This window comes from Lipotes vexillifer, unplaced genomic scaffold, assembly GCF_000442215.2.
Source record: "Lipotes vexillifer unplaced genomic scaffold, Lipotes_vexillifer_v1.1 scaffold668, whole genome shotgun sequence".
In the NCBI taxonomy this organism is placed as follows: domain Eukaryota; kingdom Metazoa; phylum Chordata; class Mammalia; order Artiodactyla; family Lipotidae; genus Lipotes; species Lipotes vexillifer.
The window spans coordinates 653,511-667,361 of NW_006785319.1; the positions used below are offsets into that span (position 1 = coordinate 653,511).

The following is a 13,851-nucleotide window of genomic DNA, read 5'->3' on the forward strand; positions in this document are numbered from 1 at the left end:
AATTCTCTCCAGCCCTGGGATCTGGGCTCTGCCTGGCTCTGCGGATGTGACCACAGAACATTATGATTCAAGAAACAAAAGTGCCCCTTGGAGGACAGGGCAGATGCCACGGCCTCTCACCTTGGGTTGCGTTTCTTTGGCTCTGATGATGTTTGATGTTTGGCTGGATTAGGTCTCTCTCTCTGGGCAGAGTCTCTCCACACCACCCCACATTTCTCACAGAAGCTGAGCTAATGAGAGGAAGATGCCCTGTCTCACACTTTGGGGAATCAGTGTTCTCTTTGACCCTCATTTCCTTCATCTGTACAATAGGTTAGATATACCTATCACATAGGTAGGTGTGTTTAAGAATTAAAGGCAATATCATGAATATCAACTTAAAAAAATTATTTATTTATTTGGCTGCACTGGGTCTTAGTGGTGGCGTGCAGGATCTTCGTTGCGGTGTGAGGGATCTTTGGTTGCAGCGTGTGTGGTCTTTTAGTTGCGGCATGCAGGCTCTTAGTCGCTGCACGCAGGATCTAGTTCCCTGATCAGGGATCGAACCTGGGCCCCCTGCATTGGGAGCACAGAGTCTTAACCACTGGACCACCAGGGAAGTCCTAATATCAACTTTATTGTATAGGAGAGGCTCAGATTTTTTCCCCCTAATTTCCTTCTCTTAGCTCTTGGGGAACACTTTCAGGCAGGATACCAAATTAAAATCTCTATTTGCAAAACTTCATGGAATCGACCAGGTTAAAATGATTTTAAATGTCACAATCACAAAGCCATCAATAAAGGCCCTTCGAAGTGGGGAGAAAGCACTGCCCCAGCTCACTCATTGCAAAGGCATAGCTGAGTCCTGCTAGCACTTCCCATATACACTGACCCAAAACAGGATAGCCAATAAAATATAGGGCACAATATTTGGAACATACTTATACTGAAAAACTATTTGTTTATCTAAAATTCAAATTTAACTGCTATCCTGTATTTTATCTGAAAACTCTAGCCCAAATTCCTTTACACATTTTCTACTAGACAAATGGCTATTTTTGAGCTTATCCTTGATTACACTATTTCCTAGTCTGTCACCTTGATTTTATGTATATTAAGTTCCATTGGTTTACTGTGCATGACAGCAATTTCTACTAAGAATTTGCCACACTAAAAAAAAAATTAATGAAATCAACTTTATCTTCTTAAGAGACTCTAAGGTTACCATTCTTGTAAAATTGCATTAAGTGATCTAAAATAAGACCTCAGTTTGGTTTCTGTTACATTATCTTATATAGTAAAATAGAATAAATCTTTCAGTCAATATTCTACATCCTGTCTGTTCATGTTTTATCTCTCCAGCTCGGTTATTATCTACCTGGTTAGGGATTCTATGCTTCTGTTCACCAGATGTTGACGGTCATATGACCATCTCCTCCCTCTGTTATTTGTCTTCCCTTTTCTCACACAAACTTTAGTTTGTTTGTTCTGAGAGTTTTAATTTTGTGAAATTGAATTTTTCCCATCCTTTCCCTTCAGGACATAAACAGAGGAAAAGGCTCTTCTTAGGAAATATACTGAAGCATGAGGAGAGACATACTGTATGCCCCAGAGTTACCCTGAGGTGAGCTGGGGGTAGTGAATCAGAAGAGCTGGGTGTTCCAGAGTTACTTTTCCTCTGAGGCCACTGTGGCATGATGGGAAGGACACTGGATGTGCCATTCAAATCTTTACATTCAGGTCCTTGTCCTGAAACCTAGTAGTTATGTGTTCTTGCAGTAATGACTTGATATTCTGAATTTCACTCTTCTATGATATAGGAATAATAATATTTCCACAAATAACTGCTCTAAGAAATACAGTAATAGTCAGGAAAGTGACTTATTAACTATAAAGTATTATACCATTATAAGATATTAATTTTTCCATATTAAATTACAATTCATTATTCACAGGATAGTGTTAGAAACTTATAGATACATATACTTTTGTATACATATGTCTATTATACGTACGAAACAGCATCTGCCTTAAGACACTGATGTATATTCTTCACTAATTGTTTTTAATTCATCTTGAATAAAGTGATCTAAAACATGTCACAGAAGTTCTTTTTTCCATCAATTAGACCAGTAAAATCTGCTTTTCAGAAGAAAGTAAAACAACCAGGGTAAGAATACCACAAAGGATCCCAGAGACTTCAAGAACATTGTTGACTCTTTTGATAGAAAAAAGAACAGCCAGAATAAGCTTTCATTATTTACCAGGCATTAACAATTGACTAATTCTGCTTGATTCCCTTAATTACCCTCCACGAGCTACACCGCAGAAGCCACACCTCCATTCAGAGCCTGGGAAAAGGGCACCCCGGGTCTCTTCAATCACAAGAGACATACAGCTGTGATGCGAGTGAGGCTAGAGTTTCTGTCAGTAAGATGGAAACTTCTCTGTGTCTCTATGCTCAGGGCCTCTTTCATTCTGTTTCTGATTCTGCCATGAAAGAGCCCAGCCAGGGCTGATTATAAATCTGTGGTGAGATGCATATACTCATCTCGAATCTTTGTCTCAACTGATTAGTGTTTGGTAACCCCTGCATTCTACAGGGAATCATGCATTTCCATCCATGCTAGACATAAAATATCTGTTTTGACAGTCTTTGATGGTACTTAAATAGTACAGATTTTAAATAATCAAAGAGGGCTTATGTAATAACGTTTGAGGTCTCAAAAGTGCTTTTCTGTCAGCAAGGAGGAGAAAGATTTTTTAAAAAATAGGATCATAAAATGATAGAACTAGAAGATAGCATGGAGATGCCTAGACTTAAGCACTCAGTTTACAGATGGAAAAGGACATACAGAGGGAATAAAAGAAGCTAGAGTGGCTTGCCTAAATTCACATATCTGGTTAAAAAAACTAGTATTTAGCTCTCTTAGATCCCAATTAATTTTTCTTTCCAGTACAACTTTTAAACCTTTTAGATTCCTTCCTTCCCTCCCTCCCTCCTTTCCTTCTTACTTTCTTTCATTCTTTCTTTCCTTCTTATTACTATTACTATTATTATTTGTTATGATTATTATTTTATTATTTATTTAGGTTAATAAAGCATATACTTGGAGTCAGATAGGCTTTGTTCAGATTCTGGCTCTGTCACTTGTTAGCTGTGGAATCTTAGGTAAAGCTGTGTAGCTTCCTTATGCTTCAGGTTTTCAGCTATAAAATGGAGAAAATAACACTATTTATCTCATAGGGATAATAAAGATTAAACGATCAAAGAGGAAAACATATGTAAAGACTCTTTTCTGAACCTAGCTCAGAAATATTTGCCATTATTATTATGAATCCACTTTAATTCATGTAGATTTTAAGAATTAAATTAATAAAGTATGCTAAGTGATTCTTTTATCTCACATATTGGGATGATTAAAAAGTCAATATGTAGTTTTAATGGGAAAATATAATTAGATCAAAATTACCAGAATTCAGCTCCAAAGATTGTTGTAAGCAGTGAAAATGTGAAAGTAATCATAGATAGTTATGTTTGAGGGAAAACCTGAGCAAAGAATAAATTATTGAGAGAAGATATGGAAGTCATATATTTTTTTTTCAAGAGAACTGTAGTACAATACTCAAATAGATTTGAATCGTATATCTGCCACTTAAAAATCATGTAATCTTGGGCAAATTTCTTAACGTTTCGTGTTGGTGTTCTTATTTTCCCTAGCTTTACTGAAGTATAATTGATAAATAAAATTTTTTATATTTAAGGTATACAACATGATGATTTGATATATGTATACATTGTGAAATGATTACTACAGTCAAGCTAAGGAGCACATCCATTGCCTCATAGAGTTACAATATTTTTCTTGTAGTGAGAACACAAGATCTATTCTCTTAGCAAATTTCAAATATACAAAACCATACTATTAGCTATTCTGTGTTGGTGTTCTTATGTATACCACATGGGACAGCTGTCAAAATTAAATAAGACAACATTTATCAACTATGTACAGTAGAAAATAAAGATGATAATAATCGGTCAGGTAATAGAGTTGGGATAAATAGTAGTAGCAACCAGGTCAGCATCTAATGGTGGAGAAACAGTACATACTCATAGATGCAGTGTCTAGAAAAATGTATAATGCTTTAGAAGCACAGGTATAACAGGTCACGCTGTCACATTTTAGACCAGGGACTAGCCAACTCCAAATCCTGTCTCTATGACCCAGAGGTTTAGAATGATTTTTACATTTTTGAGTAGTTGAAAAAAATCAAAAGATGAATGATATATTATGATATGTGAAAGCTGTACAGAATTCAGATTTGAGTGTCCCTAACTGGAGTTTATTGGCATACAGCCATGCTCACTCATTTCATGTTGCTTATGGCTGCATTTATGTTACAATGGCAGAGCTGAGTGGTGGCAACAGAGCATATCTGGTCCACAAAGCCAACCTTATTTACTGTCTGGGCTTTTACTGAAATCATTTGCTAACTCCTGTTTGAAACTGAAAAATCACCTGTGAGAGAATGTATTTCCATCAGACCCAGAACCAGAGACTGATATCACAGAAGAATGCATCAAGAGAGAGGGGAGCCTTTCCAAATTCCGCAAATAAACCGAAGCAGATCAAGAAACAGTTGAGGAGAGTTGTGTATGCCAATGGCTGCTCCCAGTGCGTGGGAAAGAAGATGGTAGAATAATGGTCCTTATGAAAGAATGGAGGTTCTTTCAAAGAAAAGGCTAACAAATGGGCAAAGGGGGAAATGTTTTCTTAGAAAGGAAATGTGCTTCTGTCTTCCCTATATCCCATAGCTTAGGCTGTTCTCGATCCTCTGCACTATAGGTTGGACTCCCTAGAAAGCAATCAGATCACAGCCAGTGGGCAAATTGCCCCACAGTTGTGGCTGCTGAGGGAAACAGACCGTTTTTGGAAACTCTGCCTGAGGATCTAGCATTAGGAGATTAAAATGTCTACGTGAGAAAAAACAACCTACAGAATGGGAAAAATATTTGCAAACCATACCTCTGATAAGGGGTTACTATCCAAAATATATAAAGAACTCATAGAACTCAATAGCAAAAAACCCCAAATCATCCAGTTAAAAAATGGGCAGAGGACCTAAATAGACATATTTCCAAAGAAGATATACAAACGACCAACCCAACAGGTACAGGAAAAGATGCTCAACATCACTAATCATTAGGGAAATGCAAATCAAAACCAGGATGAGATATCACCTCGTGCCTGTTAGAATGGCCGTCATCGAAAAGACAAGAGCTCAAAAATGCTTGGGAGGATGTGGAGAAAGGGAACCCTTGTGCACTGTTGGTGGGAATGTATTAGGTGCAGCCACTGTGGAAAAGAGCATGGAGGTTCCTCAAAAAATTAAAAATGGGACTCTACCATATGAGCCAGCAATTCCAGTGCTGGGAATGTATCTGAAGGAAGTAAAAACACTATGCTGAAGAGTTATCTGAAACCCCAGGATCACAGCAACGTTATTTACAGTCACCAAGACACGGAAACAACCTACGTGTCCACTGACAGATGAATGGATAAATAAATTATTGTATATATAACAATATTATTCAGCCATAAAAACAGAGGAAATTCTGCCTTGAAACCACATGGAGAGACCCTGAGGACATTATACAAAGTGAAATAAGTTAGAGAAAGACAAATACTGTATGGCTTCACTTATGTGCGAAAGGAAAAAAAAAAAAATCTCGTAGAAAAAGAGATCAGACTTGTGGTCACCAGAGGCGGGGGGGAGGGGGAGGGAGAAGTTGGATGAAGGTGGTCAGAAGTACAAACTTCCAGTTAATAAGATAAATAAGTAGCACTAGGGATGTAATGTACAGCACGGTGACTACAGTTAACACTGCTGTATTGTGTATTCGAAAGTTGTTAAGACAGTAAATCCTAAGAGTCCTTATCACAAGGAAAAAAATTTTTTATTCTTCTTTTTTTTTTTGGTATATGAGATGACAGATGTTAACTAAACTTACTGTGGTAATTTCATGGTGTATGTAAGTCAAATCATGCTTAAATGTATACAGTTCTGTATGTTAACTATATCTCAATAAAATTAGGGAAAAAGGCTCACGTGCGGGATTGGTTGCACTAAATTAAAAAATGTACGTAAATTAGAGACAAAACATCCCATATCGCCTCAGCGGACCATGCACCACTCTCTTTTCCATATATCCCGTTCTATACCAGTTCCCCCAATACTATGTGAATTCTCCTTTCCCAACACATTTGCTCAATCTGTTTCCTCAATCGGAATTTTCATCCTTTGCTATAAAAATCTTTTCCAGCTTTCAAAACCCTATCAATTTCCTCCTTTTCGAGAAAATTCTTCCTGTACAGCAGTTAGAGTTGTTCCTTCCCTCTACTGTCTTTCCATACTTCTTCAGATGCACCTCTGTTTCATTCTTTATTCTATTCTTCTTACTTGGCTCATATGGCTCATATGCGTGGCCGCACCCATTACTGGACCATAAACTCCTTAAGAACAAGACCAGGGGCTGCTGTTTTCTGCCCCCTGTCCTTAAGCTGAGTATTTTGAGCATGGTGGAGGCCTAATGAATAGCTGTTAAAGTGAATTGCTAAAGTCATTTCTCCCCCTTTCTCCTTTTCCGTTTCTCCAAGGTGGAGCTGTCCTCAAAAAAAGTGGCAGGGAAAGTAATGAGTGCTATTAAAGCTCAAGGGGTGTTGAATTGGGTCGAAGGGCAATACAATCCCAAGTCTCTACATATTAAAATATTGTACAATTAACCCTAAATAATTCTCACTATGTAAAGAGCAATTAACACACATTGAACTAGTCATTAAACATGAATATAGAAAAATGTTCTCTTCTGAATAGCTGATTTGTTTCTTACAGCAGTAAACTTGGAGACATTTTTTTAGTTATTTGTTGGAAAAATCAGCTTTTTCAGGGATAGACAATTAGCTAGAGCAGGTGAGTTGATCCCGTGAGGCGAACCATTGCTTGCACAGATTATACTTAGCACTTCAGGTGTTTAATTGAACTCTGAAGTAGAACCAGAACAGGATGGATATAACAGCAAAAAACCATTGTATCTGGCATAGTCAACAGCACCTTTTAAATCTCATCCCCTTAAAGCTGGAAACATTAGTAGCCCCTGCACCCAGATGGCCTAATATCTCTTAACTTCAAAATGAAGGGTCCCATTTGAGAGCCTATTTTTGATGCAGGCAGATCTTTACAACTAAATTCTAAGCAGTTGCTCACATAGAAATCACTCAGGAGAAAACAGAAAGCGACCACAGTTATAAAAACAAATGTGCGTGGACGTGTGAAATGAAGCTGCCAAATACCTCACCCTGTCGGTTTCATTCTGAGGGGTGCCCATCCGTTTTATGAGTCAGATGGAGAGCAGTGCCTGTTAGGATAATGCATGAATAACCCATATTTTTAAGGGCATGCTTTGTGTTTTACATAATAAAGCAGAGAACCAAGTAGAAAATTACTTGCTCAGTTTGCCTGAGACCAAAATTCAGTAGGAATCAGTTACCTGGCTGATGGGATGTAAGCTCCGGAGTGGTACCTATCGGGTCTGTGAAACAGTCCAGTCATAGGTAGCTGTATTTTCACATCCTTAGAACAACAAATATTTATGACCGAGACCATTTTGTGTTGCTTCGTGAATTCTTTTGCTAGAGGTAGAGGAGTGAGACGTCATTTTTTCCTCTCTCAAAGGGAGACCTATATAATTTAAAATAAGACTGGAAAAAAGTCTTCCACTTGGCAAGGAATTAAAGCTGGATATGTCCAGCTTTATGGATATGTCTTAGTGTCTCTCCACATTTTGTAAATGTCCTTGTATTTTTTTGCTAATTGCTTGATTATGAAGACTTTTCAAAAATCAAATACTTTACATGGCTAAGTAGTAAAAGTTTAATTTAAAAGCATCAGAACTTGACATAATTTTAACTTAAAATGAGCCTCCTGGGTTAAGTAAATTCTACTTTTTTTTCTGGGTCACTAACTATCATATACTTTCCTGTTTAAAAACATTACTTTGGGCCACATCTAAAATTCTTTCATTTTTCTCTCTCTCTCTCCTTCTTAGAGCTAAGTATCTAACTTGAGATCTTAAACTTTAGCTGCTATTAAGGAACCCAATTTGAGGGCAGACGTCCTTTCTCCTTTGGGGATGTACGTACCTCAGGGTTCAGAGATGATAGAAAGCACTAAATATTGAGAAAGTAGAGCTGGAGAAGGGTTCCTCCAGGGCTCAGTGACTCCTTACTTATATTTTTCTTTGCCCAGTACTGAGCACAGTGCCTTGTACATAATGAAAACTCAGTAAATATTTGTGGAATAAAAAAAAATAGGAATTGGGGCATGTGCCATTTATTAGTTGTGTGGCCTTGGGCCACACACACAACCGCTTGGACTTCAGTTTTGATTGTTTTTATCTGTGAAGTGATGATCTTTCAATTACATGGTCTGTCAAGTTCCTCTTAAGTTTCAGCATTCTGTAATTCCATAATAACTTGGCCATAACAGAAAAGAAATGACTGCTGAAGTGGCAAAAACACACAAAAGCCTCAACTGGAAAGCTTTCTTTTTTTTAAGCTATTATAGAATCTAATCTCCCCAAGCAATAATACATAGCCTCCTGGACTCTTGATGGACCACCTATGAGCTCTCTGTTCATTTACTTAGAGGAAAATTCATATAAAGCTGTATCTTAAGGTGGATTATCTTTGGTAACTCTCGAAATGAATGCTTTGATTAAACAGGAAAGTAGTATCTTGATAAATGAATATTACTGTGCAGGTCAGCCTTAAATAACAGGCAAAAACGGAGTGGACCTTTATTTTTATGGTTGCTAAATCACACTGAGCTCAATTCAACCTAAAATCAGGCAGCAAGAGGACTAATAAGTCTGAACCCTTGGTTAGCAGACCTAAACAAGATTATATTCTAATTGTCCAAGGAGTTCTCAAAGGCAAATCAAGCTTCTGTCAGCCACCCCTCACATACTCAAGTTCCTGAAAGTAATTAAAAAGTAAAATATTTTCATTTTAATAAAGCTGTAATGTGTACTGGTGTCTAAAATTACCCACAGTCAATTACACAAACACCCAGAATGATTTTTTTTTTGCCTTCCTTGTCACCAGTTAAAGGCATGAAATAAATTCTATCGCATTTTACCTTTACAAGAATATTTTGAGATTAATTAAAATAATATGAGTGAGACATAAGAATAGAAAATTAAAACTATCGTATTACTTTTTTAGTTCTTATTCTCTGCCATACTAGGCATGGTAGAGATATTACCTGTAATTCCTATGACAACCCTGAATGATAACTTTTCTCCCCATTTAATATAAAATTGAGGTTTTTTTTTTTTTTTTTTTTTTTTTTTGCGGTACGCGGGCCTCTCACTGTTGTGGCCACTCCCGTTGAGGAGCACAGGCTCCGGACGCGCAGTCCCAGCGGCCATGGCTCACGGGCCCAGCCGCTCCGCGGCATGTGGGATCCTCCCGGACCGGGGCACGAACCCGTGTCCCCTGCACCGGCAGGCGGACTCCCAACCACTGCGCCACCAGGGAAGCCCTAAAATTGAGTTTTTGAGAGCTTTATCCATTCATAGTTACGTAATCAGTAAGTTCTAGAGTCATGATTTGAGCCAGGTCTTTAGGGCTCCAAATTCAATAAACATTACAAGTTTACTAACATGAAAGTCAACTCCTTGGACAACTAGAATACAGTCTGGTTTAGGTCTGCTCACTGAGGGTTCAGACTTATTGGTCCTCTTCAGAAGCTAAAGCAAGCCGCCAACATAAAATTTGGGGGAAATCTATATTTTTCTTAATTATTTCACTAGAGAGTAAAAGGAAAGCTCAGCTCATTGCATTGAGCCACATGGATGAAACAACAGAGATTGAATGAAATAGAGGAAAGAAATCAGTGATCACAATTCTGAGCCTTGATCTCAGGCAACACAATGGTCACACACAATTTCTACATAGCTGGGTGCTGATGGTGTCAGATTAATGCCAGATGCTCCAACACTGCAAATGACAGATTTTGAATTTAATATCTCAAAACATCTTAATGCTCAACAACTATATAACAGACCTAAAATTATAGGATAAAACTCATTTTCCCCCCCAAAATATTTTAGTGTTTAATACCACCACTTTCTGAGTTTGAGTTCTCAAATTCAGGACTTCAGTCCAGTGTGGGCGGAAGTTCATCCTTCTCAGCTGCCCTTGAACGTCATCCACATGGCTCTGCTGTGAAAACCCTCTCAGATAGGAAACTGGCGCTGCACTGCCTGTGGCTTATTTTCACCTCCCTTTGAATCATATGATGAACATCTTGAAGTGGGACCAGAGGGGAGGATGGATGCAGACTTTGAGTGGGAGCTTTCTTCTGTCACTTTAGATGGCGAGCTGGACTACCAAGAGAGAGAAAAGATGCTTTTATGGTTGAGAGAGGCCAATAAATGGTGAAGCTAATTTGAAGCCGTGCTTCTGACTAGGAATAAAATAAGCCAAGCAGGCGATAAATCAACGCTCTTTACGTTATGGACTAGAGCTCTGCCAGAGGGGGTGTATCCGAAGTCTCCTTACAGTAGTGATGAAAGGACAGCGATTTTGCTCTCAGCTTTTAAATGAAACCTCTTCATGGCCTAATTGTGTCAGCTGCTTGATCCTTCTCTTTCCAGGACACCCTCCTGGAATGGATGACACCCTCCAATTATGTGGCTTCTCTCTGTAGTGTCCTCAAAAACCATTTGAGACATCAGTGTTGGGAGTCTCTCTCATTAGAGGGTTAGCTCAACATAGAGGGTTTCTGTAACCTTTACTATTTGAAATTTAGCCCTTGGATTCTTGTGACTGGTCATGTTCAATTCATGTTTTAAAATGGAATTCATTCAATTCCATTTCACTCAAGTTCCTAGTAGAGGATATTAGTACTGCGAAATATATCAATGGCAATAATTCTCAAGAGCAGTATGGTTTTTCTCATATCTTTTTTGGTTTCCAGAGAGTGAGTTCAACTCACAAAAGTACCTTAACTCTCCAAATCCCATTTTAATGACCCAGGACACATTAGGGCCAAAATCTACAGTTAAGTCTTAGGCAAGAAGAAAGGCGATCATCAATAGGTCCCAGTCTCTGAGGCATTTTGGTTTCAGATGAAGCCATTGTGATTTCCTGGGGGAGGGGGATCTAGTGAGGGGTTCTCGCCACATAATTCAGCACTGGAAAAGCGGGGGGCGAGGGGCTTTCCTTCAGAAGTTAGACAAAGTGTTTTCTGAGGGGGTCATGAGACCCTCCAAGTGATAAGCATGAGGATCCCCAGTGGGTACCTGGCAGTTTAGGTCAAAATAAGGATTTGCAGGTCCTTGCTAATGGCTTACGTGGAGCAGGTAGGCGAGACAGGATTCCAGCGCTGCCCCTCAAACTCCTGACCCCCTGTGTTCAATCAAAGGCTAATCTAGGAGCTGCTTGGCAGGGTCTGGACAGGTGGAATTAGTGTCACTAAATCAGCTGCCCTAGAAATGGGGAGATTATCCTAGAAGACTGGGGTGGCCCAGTGCAAGCACATGAGTTGCTTATAAGTAGAAGAGCTGCTCAGAGGACTGCAGGGGGAGAGGGAGCAGGAGAGACCCCGAGTGTGGGGCAGGCTCGGCCAGTGCTGGGGGCTGGAAGCTGGAGAAAGGTGGCCCCCAGCCAAGGAATGTGAGTGTCCCCTGCAAACTGAGAGACCTCAGTCCTACAACCCCGTGGCACTGGATTCTGCCAACAGCCCGAGTGAGCTTGGAAGCAGACCCATCCCCAGACGCCCCAGCAAGGGACACAGCCCTCCCACCATCTGTGAGCCAGAGCAGAGTCAGCTGTGTGGGACTTGTGGCCTCAGACTGCGAGATAAGAAATGGTTGTTGTTTTAGGCTAAGTTCTTGATTTTTACAGGGGTGACAGAAGGTGAATACAGCAACTGACTCGTGCTTTGTCACTTAGTGTCCCTCCGCTCTGAAGGTGTACTGAATAACACGGAAGATTTGTTGCAGGGAACGCCTGACATGGGTGAGACAGAGCCCGAAGGAGAAGGGTGTGGCACTCAAGTAATCTACACACCTGTGACAACAGACCCGGAGGGGAAAATGAAACAAACATACAAAAACTCACCCTAGCGGTGTATCCCCTTAATGTCGAGCCTTCTTAATTCCTTGCCTAGCTCCTCTTGGGAGCTATAGCTCTAACCAAACACAGATGCCCCTAGGGTTCTCTCTGCCACCCACAAGAAGTGAGGGACGAGGGAAGGGTGGGCATGAAGGGCAGGGGCCAGAAAGGAACGATTAAAGGGTTTGGGGAACGTGGCTTGAATTCCACTCACAGCAGCTGGACTCATCGTCCCCCCAGGATTGACCTGGTGGTGATGGCTTTGGAAAGGAAGCGGGATGTTTGAGCTGGAATGCCCATCAGTTGCCTACTTTTCTCTACTATATTCAAGATGATTCCCACCTGCCTCTGGAGTACAGTGTGGGTATCGCTGGAGGGCAAGGGTGATGGTTACTTTGCACAGTTACTGCTGGGGTCCACAGGAGCTGCAGATACTAATCAGCTTAGAAACTTGCTTCTCAAACTTTGAAGGGCATGTGTACTGTGACTCCATTTCAGTTTCCAAACAAACCATCATTCATGTGAATGAAAAACGCCTTCTAGCTCCTCGTTAAAAGTTTCCTTGGTTCCACACCAGAGCTCCTGATTAAGATGTAGGGTGAGGGTGGAGAATGCATTTCTAGCAAGTTCCCATGTGATGCCAATGGTGAAGGTCCAAGGAACACACTCTGAGATGTCACTGGCCTAGACTGTTATTTAGAAATGACAAAAACAATCATGGAGCATATGATGGGAGACAGCTCCTTGAAAAACTTGGACAAAGATGAGAAATCATAGAACAAGCCCCCTACTAAAGAATTAATGGCAAAAGAGAACAGAAAAGAAAAAATAACCATCATCATTCACCACAATATTTGAGAGGTTCTTTACTGATAACATAAAACCTTATGTGAAAGAAGCAACTGAAGAGAGAAATATTTTTTGAAATTAAGAAAAAATGATTGCTAGCAAAAAATGATCAGATTCATGGAGGGGCAGAATGACCACTTTTCTAATTTCAATTTAGTTGAACTGGAAAAGGAATTTGAGGAATACTCTTAGAAGACAGAATAAAAGATAATAGAGATATTTTGAGAAAAATGATAAACAATAAACTCTGAAGAATTGAGCTAGGCATACCAAAATCTACACGGTAGTTTTATCCGGGAAGAGAAGGAACAAAGGAAAAACTACAGTTAAAAAAAATTGAAAGAATTTCCTAAATTGAAGGAAAAAAATCGAGTTAGATCTTAAAGATTCTTCTAACCCCAGTTAAAAATAGTAAAGAAAATATTATTATTTCCAGGTGCAATTTCTAAATTCTAAGAATAAAGAAAAAAATTCCAAACACTTTCAAATAAGGAGGGGAAAAAACAAAAACAAAACGACACCCCCAGGGCTTCCCTGGTGGCGCAGTGGTTGAGAGTCTGCCTGCCGATGCGGGGGACGTGGGTTCATGTCCCGGTCCGGGAGGATCCCGCATGCCACGGAGCAGCTGGGCCCGTGAGCCATGGCCGCTGGGCCTGCGCGACCCGAGCCTGTGCTGCGCAACAGGGAGAGGCCGCAGCGGTGAGAGGCCCGCGTACCGCAAAAAAAGAACAAAAACAAAAACACGACACCCCCAAAACAAACAAACAAAAAACAGGCCATCCACATTGGAAAGAGAATCAACCGGGTGTCAGATTTCTCATCCCTAAAACTAAATTCCTGC

General features: G+C 39.9%; 1 protein-coding gene and 1 non-coding gene across 2 annotated transcripts in view; both read right to left on the minus strand.

The window, feature by feature from the left end:
- GALNTL6 (polypeptide N-acetylgalactosaminyltransferase like 6) overlaps positions 1-13,851 on the minus strand; it is a 1,162,176-nt gene that overhangs the window by 316,713 nt on the left and 831,612 nt on the right. The gene's annotated exons all lie outside the window — the stretch shown is intronic.
- On the minus strand, positions 526-598 carry TRNAG-CCC (transfer RNA glycine (anticodon CCC)). Its single transcript has one exon. It is a non-coding gene; the product is annotated as a tRNA-Gly (tRNA).